We start from the raw sequence: 15,618 nt of genomic DNA, 5'->3' as shown, positions 1-15,618 counted from the left end.
GATATACACCAGCTTTTATGCAACTGAAGAAAGTTCCTCACTCATAAGTAACATGTCTTTAGTTTGTATGTATGACTGAGTAAATGGCAGCATGCATCTGGACGATAAATATAGTGCACAGAGCAACAAAAGAAATAAATAACATTTAAAAAAGAAACGAGCATTTGGTAATTCCCACCAAGACCTATCTTCCCCATTTCCCTCATCTTTCCTCCCCTTCATCCTTTACCTGTGATTACCATACCAAAGAAATCCCTTTTCTCAGCTCTGTCCACATCGAGTCACATCTCCTTGTTATTAAAATGAAGACTCCCTCTGCAGCAGTCACCATATATGAGACTAAAGACTACTGTTTCTGATCATCGAGCTGGGAGGCTGCATTTTTTCTTTTTTAAAAGGAGGTTATTATATAAAAAATGTCTTTTGCCTGCATGTTGTTTGTCCTCTCTTTAGACTTTGAATTTAAAGAAATCCACCTGGGAGATCAGCAATGCCCACCATTGCCTTTGATTGTCTGTACATGCTCGCATGTGTGTGAGCGTCTGGGTGCATGTGTGTCTGTGCACGAGTGGGCGAGTGTGTGCATCTTTTTAAGATTTGTGTCTCCGCGTCTGTGTGCGCGCTTCTGTTGTTCGGTGGGTGGTGTTAGCATGCGCTAACATGTGCATTCGAGCTTTTGTGTGTGCGTGAATGCGTGCGTGTGGGTGGGATGATCTTTGTTGCAGACCGGGTTTCTAGCGGAACTGGAAAGAATAAATCAAGCAATTCAAAAAAAAAGAAGAAAAAAAAAGGTGCCAAACAATTGAAGTGAAAAGGCTTTTCCTCGATTTTTTTTTTTCAGCAGGAAGTTTCAAAAGCGCACAACCAGCTCATCTTGAAATAATGTACTTCCTTTTGTGGGAATATAAAGCCACTGGACCATCGCCTTTCATTTAGCACACTAATTAAGACTTCTCAGAAAGAGCACCTCCAACAACTGTGCTGTTATGACAGTAGTTCCTCGATAGCTCTTAAAGTGAAAGAAGCTCCCCTAGGCCAGCAAACTTACTTTAAAAAAAAAAGAGAGAGATAAGGTATATGCACTTGATCTCTGAGGTGTCTCTTTCCTTGTAGGACAATCTGGTTGACATTTCCAAACACACGTAATGCAATTTGGAATAACATAAAGCCCCATTTAGACTGGATTAGTTTTTCCTGAGAAAGTGCTGTAATTTAATTTGTTTGCATTATGGCTGTCAATCTACGAGGCCATTCATTATACATAAAGTTTAAAGTTTGAAATTAAAACCTTTTACTTTACTCAGTTTTGTGTGGGGGGCTTGTGTATGTTACTCCTCCCCTGACGCCTAGCAGAGGGGGTCGTAACAATGCTGGCTCTGATTTTCCTCGCATTATTGCTAGAAGCAGAGATGTTTTATTTTATTTACACAAGTTGCCAAAAGGCATGAAGCACCGTTACATCAGAGCTGATCCAGAAGAGATGTTTCACTTCAACCCTATCGGGCAGTGCAGCAGGGGGCACTTGTCCCAGATGACTTTTTTATATAAAAAGCTTTGATAGAAGCTGAGTCACTAGAAAAGGTCAAAGAGATCTAAACACATAGTTAAAAGTATTTATTAACAAGAACTGACGAACAGAAAGGTAGCTCATTCTTACTTGGCAGGTTTGGTAACACAGTGGGCAAACAGGCAAGAAACAAAAAAGTTTCAAAGTCCAAGTCCAATTTACTGCAAGCACAGAGGATCCGACAGAGCTGCAAGCAGCAGGTAATCACACTGGAGAGTTCCTGGAGATGGAGAAAAGACAAGGTGAGCATGAAAATAAGACATGAGGGTTAAGGTGAGCCTGAAAGATCTGGCGAGGGTGGAGAAGAAATGCTGGTCCTAAATACTGCAGGCATTATGAGAAGGTGGGAGACAGATGCATAATCAGCCCTACCACAACAGCTGAGAGGCATGCATTGCAAGATCCCCGCCTGTCATGGAAACCTGCATCAGAGTATGTATAGAAGAAAGCAGTAGAGGGCACAACAGAGATTGGGGAAAAGCATGGGGAGGGCCCGGATTTGCTGTTATTTATTTAAATTTGAACAAATATAGATGCTAGCACTTGGGTAATGTACACTGATCCCAACAAATGATATATTACAATAGAAGGTGTTTTGATATCATATAATAGTATTAAAAATCTAACATTCTGCTCTTTATGAGATTATATATTTCCTAGTAGTATTAGTGGCACCTGCTAGCGGGCTACAAATTCTACTATTAATGTTGCTTTTGGAAATTGCTAGAGCTAACAGGTGCTGTTACTAAGAATCATCTGTTGTTCATTCTTTGCTTATTATTTAAAGACTATTGAGGTGAAGGATATGATACTAGATGTCTGAGTTTGTAAGTATTTAGACACATTTTTTGACACAGTAGTCAAAACTGGATGCTCCTCAGCACTCCTTTCAAGCCTTCCCATTAGTTATCTGTTTCAAACTACAAATATTTAAATCACATATGGCCAAACTGTTGATTGTTATGACAGGTATTTATATCAGAATCAGAATCAGAAAGGGGTTTATTGCCAAATGTTGAGCAGGTTTACAACATTAGGAAATTGCTGCGGTGCTTCAGTGCAAACATAGTGTCATAAATAGCACTTAAATAGACATGAAAAAATAAAAGTAGGGATAAGAATTAAAAGTGCTACGTAGAAAGATATGTGCATGAGCTATACATGAGATATATACATGAGAATAAGAATTAAGAGTGCTACGTTGAAAGATATATACATGAGTGCAGGTGGTGATCAGTGCCAATCATGGAATGATGCAGTGAACACAGCGTAGGGTCATGTGTTAGTAGCGGGAACAGTCATATGGTTATTGTTCATGTGTCCAACAGCAGAGGGGAAGAAACTGTTCTTATGGTGAGAGGTTCTGGTGCGAATGGACCGGAGCCTCCTGCCTGAGGGGAGCAGGTCAAACAGACTGTGTCCAGGGTGAGAAGGGTCAGCTGAGATCCGAGCTGCACGCCGCAATGTCCTGGAGGTGTACAGGTCCTGCAAAGATGGGAGTCTGCAGCCAATCACCTTCTCAGCAGAGCGCACAACACGCTGCAGTCTCTGTTTGTCCCTGATAGTGGCTCCAGCGTACCACACGGTGATCGAGGAGGTGAGGATGGACTCGATGATTGCAGTGTAGAACTGCATCATCGTCCGTGTTGGCAGGTTGAATTTCTTCAGCTGCCTCAGGAAGTACATCCTCTGCTGGGCTTTCTTAATGACGGAGGTGATGGTGGGCTCCCACTTCAGGTCCTGGGTGATGGTGGTACCCAGGAAGCGGAATGAGTCCACAGAGGTGATGGGGGTGTCAGTCAGGATGATGGGGGGGAGTGGGGCTGTGTGCTTCCTGAAGTCCACAATAATCTCCACTGTCTTCTGGGCATTCAGCACCAGGTTGTTGTGGCTGCACCAGGACACCAGACGTTCAACCTCCCTCCTGTAGGCAGACTCATCCCCGTCCGAGATGAGTCCAATAACGGTGGTGTCATCTGCAAACTTGATTAGCTTGACAGACTGGTGGGTGGAGGTGCAGCAGTTGGTGTACAGGGAGAAGAGCAGAGGAGAAAGAACACAGCCCTGAGGGGAGCCGGTGCTGATGGTCCGGGAGTCCGAGACATTCTTTCCCAGCCTCACATGCTGCTTCCTGTCCGTCAGGAAGTCAGTGATCCACCGGCAGATGGGGTCAGGCACATTCATCTGGGAAAGCTTGTCTCGGAGATGGTCTGGAAGGATGGTGTTGAAGGCAGAGCTGAAGTCCACAAACAGGATCCTGGCGTAGGTTCCTGGGGAGTCCAGATGCTGCAGGATGAAGTGTAGGGCCATGTTGATGGCGTCGTCTACAGACCTGTTGGCTCTATATGCAAACTGCAGGGGGTCCAGGAGGGGGGCCGTGAGGGTCCTGAGATGGGAGAGAACTAGGCGCTCAAAAGACTTCATGACCACAGATGTCAGAGCCACGGGTCTGTAGTCATTTAGTCCAGTGATCCTAGGTTTCTTGGGGACAGGGATTATGGTGGAGGACTTGAAGCAGGCAGGCACATGACATGCCTGCAGTGAGGAGTTGAAAATGCCAGAAAACACTGGGGCCAGCTCGTTTGCACAGTGTCTGAGGGTGGCAGGAGACACGCCGTCTGGGCCGGGAGCTTTCCGAGCATTCAGGTTCTTAAACTGCTTCCTCACATCTGCTTCATGAATATGAAGAGTTGTGGTGGGAGGAGGTGGTGTGAAATCCTCTTTTGTGTGGGGTGAGGAGGGGGGTGTTGTATGTGAACAGTTTGAAGGTGGTGATGGCTCTATGGAGGGGGGAGAGGTGGGGGAATTAGTGTCCAAAGTGCCTCTATTGTTGGGGCCGTTGGAGGTGTGAAGGCTGCCTGATGGCTCGTCAAAACGGCAGTAGAAGTCGTTAAGGGTGTTGGCTAAGAGCAAGTCATCAGTGGAGTGGGGGGTTTTAGGCTTGTAGTTTGTGATATTCCTAAAACCTTTCCACACAGAGGCCGAGTCATTCTCTGAGATCTGCTGCTGCATCTTCTCAGAGTGCTGATGTTTAGCAATGTCCACTTCTTTAGTGAACCTGTACTTGGCCTCTCTGTAGCAGTCCCTGTCTCCGCTTCTGAACGCCTTTCTCTTTTCCAGCCACAGCTTTTTGAGTTTAGGAGTAAACCAGGGTTTGTCATTGTTATAACTCACCCTGGTGCGTGATGGCACAATGCTGTCCTCACAGAAGTGGATATAGGAGGTGACAGTGTCCGTAAACTCGTCCAAGCTGTTAGAAGCAGCCTTCAATGTGTCCCAGTCTGTGGTCTCCAAACACGTGCGAAGCTCCTCCACAGCCTCGTTGCTCCACAGTTTTTTAGTCCTCACGACAGGTTTGGAGAGCTTCAGCCTCTGTCTGTACGCGGGGATTAGGTGGATCATGACGTGGTCAGAAAGTCCGAGTGAAGCGCGGGGCACCGCGCGATAGGCCCCGCTGATCGTGCTGTAACAGTGGTCCAATGTCCTCTCCTCTCTGGTTGGGCATTTAATATACTGCTTATATTTCGGAAGCTCATGGCTCAGATTGGCTTTGTTAAAGTCCCCAAGAGCAATGATGAGAGAGTCCGGGAATGTCCGCTCCGTGTGGAGAATCTGCTCCGCGAGTGCGCACTGAGCTGCCTGCGCATCTGCGTCTGGCGGGATGTAAACAGCGGCCAGGATGAATGAAGCAAACTCCCGCGGAGAATAAAACGGTTTGCAGTGGATAAAAAGATATTCCAGAGAGGAAGAGCAGTGCTGAGCAATCACTGTCACATCTGTGCACCAGCCACTATTGATGTAGAAGCAGAGACCTCCACCTTTGGACTTACCGGAGAGAGCGGCCTGCCGGTCCGCGCGCAGCAGATGGAAGCCCTCCAGCTTGAGCGCGCAGTCTGGGATGTTCTCACTGAGCCACGACTCCGTAAAACATAAGACACAGGAGGAGGCAAAGTCTCTGTTCATGCTTCTCATCAGGGCCAGTTCGTCTATCTTATTCCCGAGTGAGCGTACATTGGAAAGGAAGATCCCAGGAAGAGCAGTTCGCAGTCCGCGTCTCCTCAAACGCACGAGTGCGCCGGCTCGCTTCCCTCTCTTTCGGCGTCTCGCTTTCCTGATCAGAGTCAGAAGTAAATCTGCCGCAGATGCGACAAATATTGGAAATAAATCCACAGGCGTTGTAGTCCTGTAGTTAAGGAGCTCTTCTCTGGTGTACGAGTATCCAGAGGAGTGCCCAGACACAGAAGAAATGCACAAAAACAAAACAAAAGTATGAACTGAAGTGTCTAACATTTTTCTCTGCCAGAGCTCCACTTGGATGTTTGCATAAATCTTGCAGAGAATCCCTTTTAGCTCCACTTCTACAGAATTAAAGCACAGAAAAGTACAGCTAGTACGCATTTAACACATGGATGTCTTAATAACTTAACTTTAAGTACCCAGATAATGTTGACCAGTCCTTTGTTAGTTTAGGATTACTTGTTAGCCTTCCAGATGTTAGCATGTATTACATTGGAAGTGATGTAGTACATTTTCACTGTGAGTCAAACCTGTGGAACTAACCTGGTACACAGAGGTTTCTGGAATAATGTACAGTATTTTTTGTAGTTTTGCATCTGTACACTTACATACTGGGCTTTAAATCTCACAACTAAGATTTCATTGAAATGCAGATTTCCAGCTTCAGCTTTGTCTGTGAAGGTTCTCAGTCATCCAGGTCATCATAGTCTAAGGAGCGTGGGAAAAAAAAGGGTCTGGGCTTCTTTAAGTTGCTTGAACATTTTTAAATATTATCACAGTTTTTTTCATGCTTGGATGGAAATCCTTTGTAGTTGGTGACTGCCTGAAGTCTAGTAGCCATGGACATTACCACATGCTGTGTTTTCTTCCTTGTGAGGCTTTGAGAGGCCTTCACTGTAGCTGCCTTGAATTGCTGCTTGTTTATGGGTCTTTTTGCCTTCAGTTTTGTCTTCACTTAATGAAAAAGCACGAGCTGATTCTTTCTCTTCCTTATTCCACTTTCTGTCATTCAGGTATAACTTTATCTTGGATTCAACTGTCCAAAAATTGGTGTACATGGTGTGAAGGGGTGACCAACAAAGAAATTTGCAATAATCCCCTTTAATCTAGTCTCATGGTCTTCTAAACCTTTTGGTGTTGTTGACCTGGCCAATCCATTTCTTCTTTTTAGAAATGTACCAGACTATTGATTTGGCTTGGAATCAACGGAAGCTTCACCTTTTAATTTGTCATGGGATAACAAGGGAACAGGTTTCAATGGGCCATGACATTTCTTTTGATTCATTTGTCCAATTATTTTGAACCTTTGAACATTGAGGACTACAAATGGTTGATGACTGTGATTCCTAAACAGTTAATACAAAACATTTTTAAACTACGATTTAAAATTTGGCCAAAAAAAACCAAACAGATAAAGACAACTGGAAGGCAGTAAAATAATGTGTTAAAATAACAGAGTTCCTTGAGAAGCAGTATTTGCTCTGGAATTCTAGCTGATGTTGTGGATGGGCCTACTGAATTAAACTGCACATGCTCATATTAAAAATTAATATAACAGCACTTAATTTAACAAATGCAACCACAGTGACCTTTTGGGCTTTAGTGCACATAACTCCAATGTGAAAGTCAATAAAGTATTAATTGAAAAGGTTGTCAAAGGGTAGAGGATCCATGATGACTTTGCAGCAAACAGATTCATTTAGAACCTCTCTGACCCTTTCTTACACTGTAACACATCTGCAGTCATTAATCTCGCCTGTCTCTCTATTCTTTTTCTGGCTGTGCAAGAGCCCTCAAAGTTTTCCATGCTTCTGGAAACTTTCCATCACCTAATTTCAGCAGTAACTTGCACTCCTACTCGATCCCTAAATCAACTCATCAGAATACCTTATATTCTACACCTTCCCAGTGGCCATAGCATTTTGCCCTTTTCCTGCTATGGTGTTTCAGCCTTCTTGTTCTGTTTCTCTTCCACTATTTTGCTGAACTCTGGTCTGTCTTTGGACCTTTCCGACCTTCCTCATGTTTGGCCCTGAGTGAAGCATTTCAATCCAACAATTATTCTCTGGGCCTTTGACAAGCAATCCTAGAATATATATAAAGCTCAGTGCAGTTAATACACATGGACACAAACAAAGGCAGGTTCTGTCAAGTGTTCAGAATAAAAGCTTTCCAGCTTCTTTGTACGCGTCACATTACTTATTACAAATACTCAGTGTTGGGTAAGTTACTTTAAAATAGTAACTTAGTTACATTACTAGTTACTTCTCTCAAAAGTAACTCAGTTACTTCAAGTTACTCGTTACTTTCAAAGTAACTAGTTACTAGGGAAAGTAACTTTGGTTTTACTCAGAATTCTCTTGTTAATGTGTTTCTTCCATAACTTTGCCAGTCTTCTAGCTTGCTTACTTGCCACAAGTGCACTGTGCCACCCACCAATAGAAAGGAAAAGATAATGTGCATATTTCCACAAGAGAAATCCCACGCCTGGACCGTCATTGACTGCTGCCGTGATTCTAGCCTACGTCACAGCGTCATGTGCGCCTTTTACATCCAACACAAAAACTGCAGTCGTGGTGCTTTTGATTGTACTCAGAACTCAGAAATTCTGCCTTCTGAATAGGAAGATGTAGGCAACACCAGACTGCAGATGAGCTGCATACAGAGCTGGACTGGGACAAAAAAATCGTCCCGGGCATTTTGACTAGAGACCAGCCCACCATTATAGGAAAAATCATAAAGCCTTTGAATGAAAATAAACACTGTTGTGACAGTGATGTACACTGTTTTGATGGTATATATGCATCAATCTATCAATCGTTTGTTGTAAGATTCAGATAATTATTTTTTTAAAAGCCAGACATTTTAAATGAGAATAAGAAAGAAAAGTATTTCTTTGTGCCCCCCTTTCTCTGTTAATGCCCTACCTGGCCCCCTGGCAACACTTTGCTAGATCCGCCCCTGCGCAGTTACCAGCTGTCAGCTGCCTAAAAAAGGATCCTGGTGTTATTTGTCTCTCAGAAACAGTTCATAACTTCCCTTCAACTCATTTATGTCAGCTAAAGGATAAACCTGTTTCTCCATCACCTGTTCAGCTCTGATGATTCAGTAAGGACATCTCCTGGTTTCATCTTCATGTTTCCCTCTCACCACATAACCAAACTGATATCATGACCAACAGCTTTTTTGCAGCTGTGGCTCCAGCAAACATCAGCTGATACTAGAAATTAATATTAAATAAATTCTAACAATAGCTGATCAAGCTTAAACGTGCTGCTGTTGTTTAGCGCGACATCCGCTGGTTTCCTGATCAGGTTTCCTGATGATTGAAGTAGAAACGGGAGAGGGAGGGGGGAGAATGAAAGAAGAAGAGGCAGCTGTGCAGCGTAAAGACACAGAATAACTCCAGCTTTGTGTCTTTTTCATTGTAGCTGAATTACGGGACAAACTGTTCCTTTTCACCTCAATACGAAATGCGTAATATTTTCTCTGAATACCAGGCGGGACGGTTGGCAACTCTAATAACTTATGAACAAAATAAAGTGCAACATCATTAACTTCATAGCACCCACCCAGCTGTATAGAAACCCCGTCATGCTAGCTAGCATGCAGTACGGAAAAAGTCAGAATAACGAAAATAAACTCCACCTAAACTTGGTTTATATCTGACCCAGAGAGACTGCAGGTCATAACTTCTTACCTGAAGTTCAGTTCACACTTGGACCGGCGGCCGCCTCAGGTCTCTTTTCCTTCTGCGTCCCCTTTCCTTCATCCACCTGCTGGCCTCCACCACTTGCTAATGTTACTGAATCTGTGGAAGCTCCGCGATAGCCACGACCCTATCTAAATCCCAGTAACGACTAACGCGTTCCTGATTTTGGCATAATAACTAGTTACCGTGCTCGTTACCACAATAATAACGTAGTTACTGTAACGCGTTACTTAATAACGCGTTAGTCCCAACACTGCAAATACTGCTCTAATTAATGCCTAAACAGTAGCTGCAGTGAAAGCAAGATGCAAATAATCAAATAAAATTATAATAATACTTAATCATAAAACCTCTCACCTGTAGATTTTTTCACAGGAAAAGAAATAATAGTGTGGACCTTATTTCATATCGTTCATCTGCTTATTTGGTCTCTGGTGATTTTAACAGATGTAAACACATGACTAATGATTGATTGCTAGCATTCAGGTAATTAAGAGAGAGAGTACATCATGACACATTTTAATAAGTGTCATGATAAGATAAGCTGAAGCTACAAAGGAATTTAGACTTGATGGCTATTAAACATATCACCTTACAGAAAGAAGTTCTGGGTTTGAAATGGGGCCCTTTTATGTGGACTTTGCATAATTTCCCTGTGCCTATGTGGATTTTTGCCAGGCACCCCTCAGCTTCCTCCCACAGTGCAAAGACATGGATTTTAAATTATTTGGTGATTTTAAATTGGACGGAGGTGTGACTGTGAGCATAAATGTGTTTTTGTCTCTCTGTGATAGAGATACTGATACAGTGACTGATACAGTGACGTGTCCTGAATTGGATAAGCCGATAAAAAGGGATGGATCGAAGACAGCTAAAATAACATACTGACCATTCTGACCTGAGCAGGTTATATTCTCTGATCACGTTAAGAGGGTGTACTGGAGGCAGTTTAAGAGTTCCCAGCCAGTCAGAAGTTAGAAACAACATTAGTATTTTCTGTACCATTTTTCCATTGGCTGATCAGAAACAAACATTTCTCTTAACTTTTTATTGGGTGGGCAAGATGCCTATTTTGGGTGGGCACCTGCTGCCCAAAGCCAAAACTGGCCCAACTCAGTTCAGCCCACAAAGAGCCGTAGGCTCCCTGTGAGCTAGGCCAACGTCAGAACTAAACCTAACAGAAATAAAACGACTAAAATAGGACTGCATGGCAAAACAGAAATGAAACAGTGAAACATAAGCAGATATCAGTCAACCAGCTCTCATTTCAGTTGGCTTGACCAGATACACCTGAGAGGAGACATCAAAAAAATGAAAGACCAGTTCAAACCAGCTCAATGAAAGACCGAGATCAGTACATACATAATGATCAGTAGGTGGTGGGAAAGCTGTGTCACGGTACACTAATTAGTATCCCTCTAAATTTCAGTGGTACTATTGCTTCTGTGTAGTGTGGTAAATCTATTTTAGTAGTAAGATAGTAAGAGAGCTAACCCCAGTCTTCAAATAGAATTGGAAAGACAAACTTTTCAAGGCAGTGGGATGTCAACAGAGCAAGTCCTAATTTCTTGTCTGAAGATGCAGTACCACACGTCCTAATATTCAGATTTTTTACTTTTTTTTGTCTTCTCTCCAACACAAACTCTGTCACAACATTATGGTTTTTCAGAGCACCAGTGTGACGGGCTGTAAGCAAAGCTCAGGCAGAAACAAAAGAAGAAAACTGTCAGCATAAAATAGACAAACTGTAATCTCGCAGCATCAAAAAGAAATCTTACTGAAACTGAAACCTGTGAAAATCAGGCATTATTTATGAGCCTCGAGTCTAAAATGTTGATAAATTGAAAAAAAAATAAAATAAAAAAAGATGCGTCCCTGATTTATTGCATGACACAATTCCTATACAAAGGCAAAGCTTCTATACTCTCTCTTATCAGGATTTCTTGTTGAATATTCACCACTAGAATACTGAAGGAGCTGCAGCTCTTTTGATCCTTTGGTGATAAAAGATAGTTTTACCTACAAGTCAGTTATTGTCTGAAACTGGAATACTGATTATCTGATGTAATCTGCTGCAAACCGACAGGCACCTTAAGTCTTTTATTTATTTGTCTCTCTCCACCCTTTTTTTCTGTTCTTCATATTGATTTTGAGTGCTTTTTATTGATTTCCTTTTGTCTCTCATAAAACATCATGGCCATTTTACAGCTGGAGTTGGTCTCAAATAGCTGGCGGGCATGTCTATCTTATGGAGGTAGAGTTTATCACTGGATGTGGGCAATGTAAGCAATAAACCTGAGAATTAGCTTATCTGTGGATTGATAGAATTTAGAGGAGCTATTTTGCAAGCTTTATGTGCCACCTCTGCTGCACATTAATAGTCTTAATGATGGAGGTTAAAGTAACTCGGAAAAGGGCTTTTAAATTTGACAATATCAGACAACTAGGTTTACTTGTCATATTTAAACCCTCATCAGAACCAGATAATTAAGCGTTTATAAAAGCAGATGGACAATGAGAGGTTAGATGTTTGATATTTGATACGTTTTGAAGCCTCAAAAGATGCATCCATATTCTTTAAATAGTCTTTAGTTTAAAAATGCCTTATTTTCATTCTGCTTTAAGTCATAAATATGATTGCAACCAGATATGATGCTTTTTGGTTGGCGTTTACATTAAAAAGACTACAGTGCCTCTAATTTGTGTTTAAGGGGTTAGATCACACAGGTGTGATTGGTTTTACGGGTCATTTGCAAAGTTGTGCTCTTTTCTAAACACAAGTGTAGTCTGTTCATTTTATTATCAAGTGCAAAAATTAAGACATGTTTTATTTTTCTGAGTTAAATATCGGTGCAATTAGCAATCGTATGCTCCTTGCTGTATTTTGTGCCTTGAGAAAGGAACTAAAAATGAGTTCCCACTGTATAAGGGTAATTTGTTACGTCAAAACACAGTTCTTACCGGAGCTGTAGCGATTGGACAGTAATATTATTAATAAGCTTAGTGGCAGTTAAATTGGTCCACCAATATTCAGAGATACTGTAAAAAAAAGAAAAAAAAAGAAAAAAAAAAGATTGGAGCAATATAGCAATGTGTTCAGATCCAGTGCTATACTTGCACTTTGCTAACAGCTGAAAATAAACTAAGTGGCCTATTTAGCATTTTAGCTAAACACACCAAGTAAGTGTCAGGCAGTGGAAGAAAGCTATGTTTTTCTATCCAGATGGGCATTCCTGTGAGGGTTGTGATGTCATGTTAAAACTATAAAAATAAATATTTTGTGCATACTGTAAGTGAATGAGTAGTTTCCTCTAGGTGGGTGAAAAATCTACCTTCCAGGAAGCTACTTAACTGCTAAATACTCCAGTGGAGCTGCTCAGCAACTAGAATTAGAAGACTGTGGCTGTGCTGAGCAGATCCCAGCTGTGAATCTGTCTGAGTATATAAATGAGAAGCAAGCCATGGAGAAGTAAAGCGTCCAACCACAGCAGATAATTCCTGCAAGAGTAAGAGCGTGGGGGAAAAGAGACCTATTGCAATCTATATGTGAATACATCTATAGAATTCAAGTGAAATAAAATAATTAAGAATAACAATAATTAACCCAAATATGATATTGAGTGACATCATATAGCTTGAGAATGTAGCAAATCAATTGCTAAAATTCCCTCAAAAAAAACCTTAAATGCATGTTGCCAGCCATTAAGAGAGTATTATAATTTGACAGATCAGTGGGCTCCACAGGCTATAAAAAATGATAGCAAAATGCTAAAAACGATGGATTAGTCAAATGTGAAACACTTATACTATTGTCCTGGTGCAGATATTACAAACACAGCATGGCACAACACAGTTATCCTTCTCTCTGTGGAGCTTCATTAAGAATAATTGGCCAAATGACAAGTCGCCATGTTGCACAGCCATTTCATCAGCAGTAGTCGCTGTAATTGGGAAGAGACTCGGCAGCAAGGAGAAGGTTGCCCGCCCTAATAGGAAAGGAGGCTGACTTCAAGCTCCATTCTTGAATATAAATATATAATCCAAATGCCTTCAGAAAGAGAGAATAAGCTGAAACCCAGAAATGCTAGTTTTAGAAAGCTAAAAAGGCTTCAGGACCAATGTTCAGCAGCCAAGATGGAGACGTGCCACTTGAAGAAAATCAATAATGAGCTCAACGTGGTGCTTAAACTGCATTAAAAAAATGTCTGGTTGACACTGGCAAGCTCCTTTTTCAGCTAATGTGGGTAAATGAAAGGAGAGGAGACAAGTCCTTGAAAACAAAGGAAAAGAAGGAAAGGTTTGCATAGTGACTTGAAATGCAGTAATGAGATCAGCTGATCAGCTTTATATAGTTCTTTTTTAAAAACCAACTTAATCTTCAAGGCAAGTGAAAGCTGACTGCTTTATAGTGTCATTCAAATAATCAGAAATGACTATGGGAGGATGCATATGCATATGTGGACATCCTTTCTAATTATGGCTTTTGCTACCTTAGCACCACCTATTACCGGTGGATGGAATCAAGCCTACAGCCACAATATTTCCAGTAGCAAACTCACAGTGGAATGGGTTTTAATAGGTCAGTGACTTGGCACTATCACGGTATGCCATCTGTCCATTATGTCAGTCTGACAAATTTTTCCCCTGGCCAATTGTGAGCATGGTTTTCAAATGTAAACATCTAGGAGAAACTGCAACAGACTGTATACTGCATAATGCATTTGAAACTTGGCAGTAAATGTTGCAACCTTGGACAAACTGCCCCAGGAAACAACATCAGCAAAAGAGTTGTTTGTCATGAGTCTAATAACATGCATTTCCAAGAGACAGCATTGATACATAAACCTAATAATAGATGGTGATTTTGTCAAGTGCAGTGCACATATTGGATACAAAATGTGAAGAGGGGATATGAACACAGTCAAACCCAATCTGAGTGAACCCATGGATAATTAGATTGAATCCAAAATGCAATTGACATAATAAGGCCCTAGGTGTAAGAAGACCCTGGAACAAGCAGAAGCATGATAAGCTATAGAAAAGAAGAGCATTAGGATTAGATGACTGTATTACACACTAAGATCCAAGACCACTGGCAAAAAAAAATAAAAATGTGAACTTACCCAGCTTGATTAGACTATACCTGAGTCAAGGTCAGGTCATGGTGATGTAGACCCGTAGCATCCAGAATGAATAGATCATCATATTTTAATGCCAACTGTGATTTGAATGCACTGGGCCATTGTAATCGTAAGTTCTTAGGTCCCCATCCACTCCTTTCACCTGTTTGGCATTCCCAAATGGGAAATCTGTTAATAAAAGAACTATAGGGCCAAAATTAATGTAAGAGGCTTGATTTGAAAGTTAAGATCTTATAGTTTCTGAAACTGTGCTTGTTTAGTATGTGGCTAAAATTCTACACAACCCTAGCCCACTGGTTCACTGGACATCTGCTGGACAAGATGTTAAATGGTAACTGCTTAGAAGACTGAAAAATATTTGTGGTTTATGGTTTTAAGTGACAGACATGGCATTCAAATCACGAAAGGCAAACCAGTCATATAATGTGATATGCAGTCAAGAAAAAAGTGGCTTAGGAAAGTTGAACTGGAACACAAACTTTGACCCACTTTTGTGTCAGATTTGTCAAGTGACACCATAGCTGAGTAGAAGTACATCACTGTAGAAAATGTGATCACAACGTTCCAAAGTTCGGCACTGTCATATGAATCTCTTGTCTTTAAAATGCTTTGTTAATAAAATGCCAAATTCTTGAAGGCATTCTGAATGTTATCACAATCCACTTAATTCAACTTTCCTATAAAAACCATGACCTTTACCCAATCATCTCTATGCCATTTAAACTCTTAATAAAATTCATAATGTGAAAAGTTGAAAAGTTGTGAAGACAAGGTGGACAGAAATATTCATGAACATAGTTTAACACTTATAGGTCATCATTTGCATTATGGTGCAGAAGATGCTAAAACACTCAAATGATTTCTATCAGCATGACTAAACCTTCATGCTGATAGAAGTATCGCCGGTAACAAGAGTTGCATGTGTTTGAAAATATGGGCTCCACCAGTAGAGTACGGTTTTCATCAAAGACCAGAAAAAATGCTCATCTGGAAAATAGTACACTTTAGATCATGGTCATTGTTTTCTTCCTGGGATTGGTTATTCCAGAGGGTAATCAAGGTCTATCAAGTCATCCATCCATTCATTATCTGGAACTTATCCAGTTTTGGGTTCCTCATCCTGGCCACCTCTTCCACTCTATTTTGGGGGGTGCTAAAAGATATAATCTTTCCAGCAAGTC

Source organism: Rhamphochromis longiceps, linkage group LG23, assembly GCF_057381845.1.
Source record: "Rhamphochromis longiceps isolate RC_006_pf linkage group LG23, R_longiceps_female_GT1.1, whole genome shotgun sequence".
Taxonomy (NCBI): Eukaryota; Metazoa; Chordata; class Actinopteri; order Cichliformes; family Cichlidae; genus Rhamphochromis; species Rhamphochromis longiceps.
The sequence above is the reverse complement of the archived record's forward strand: the minus strand, read 5'-3'. Positions refer to the sequence as shown.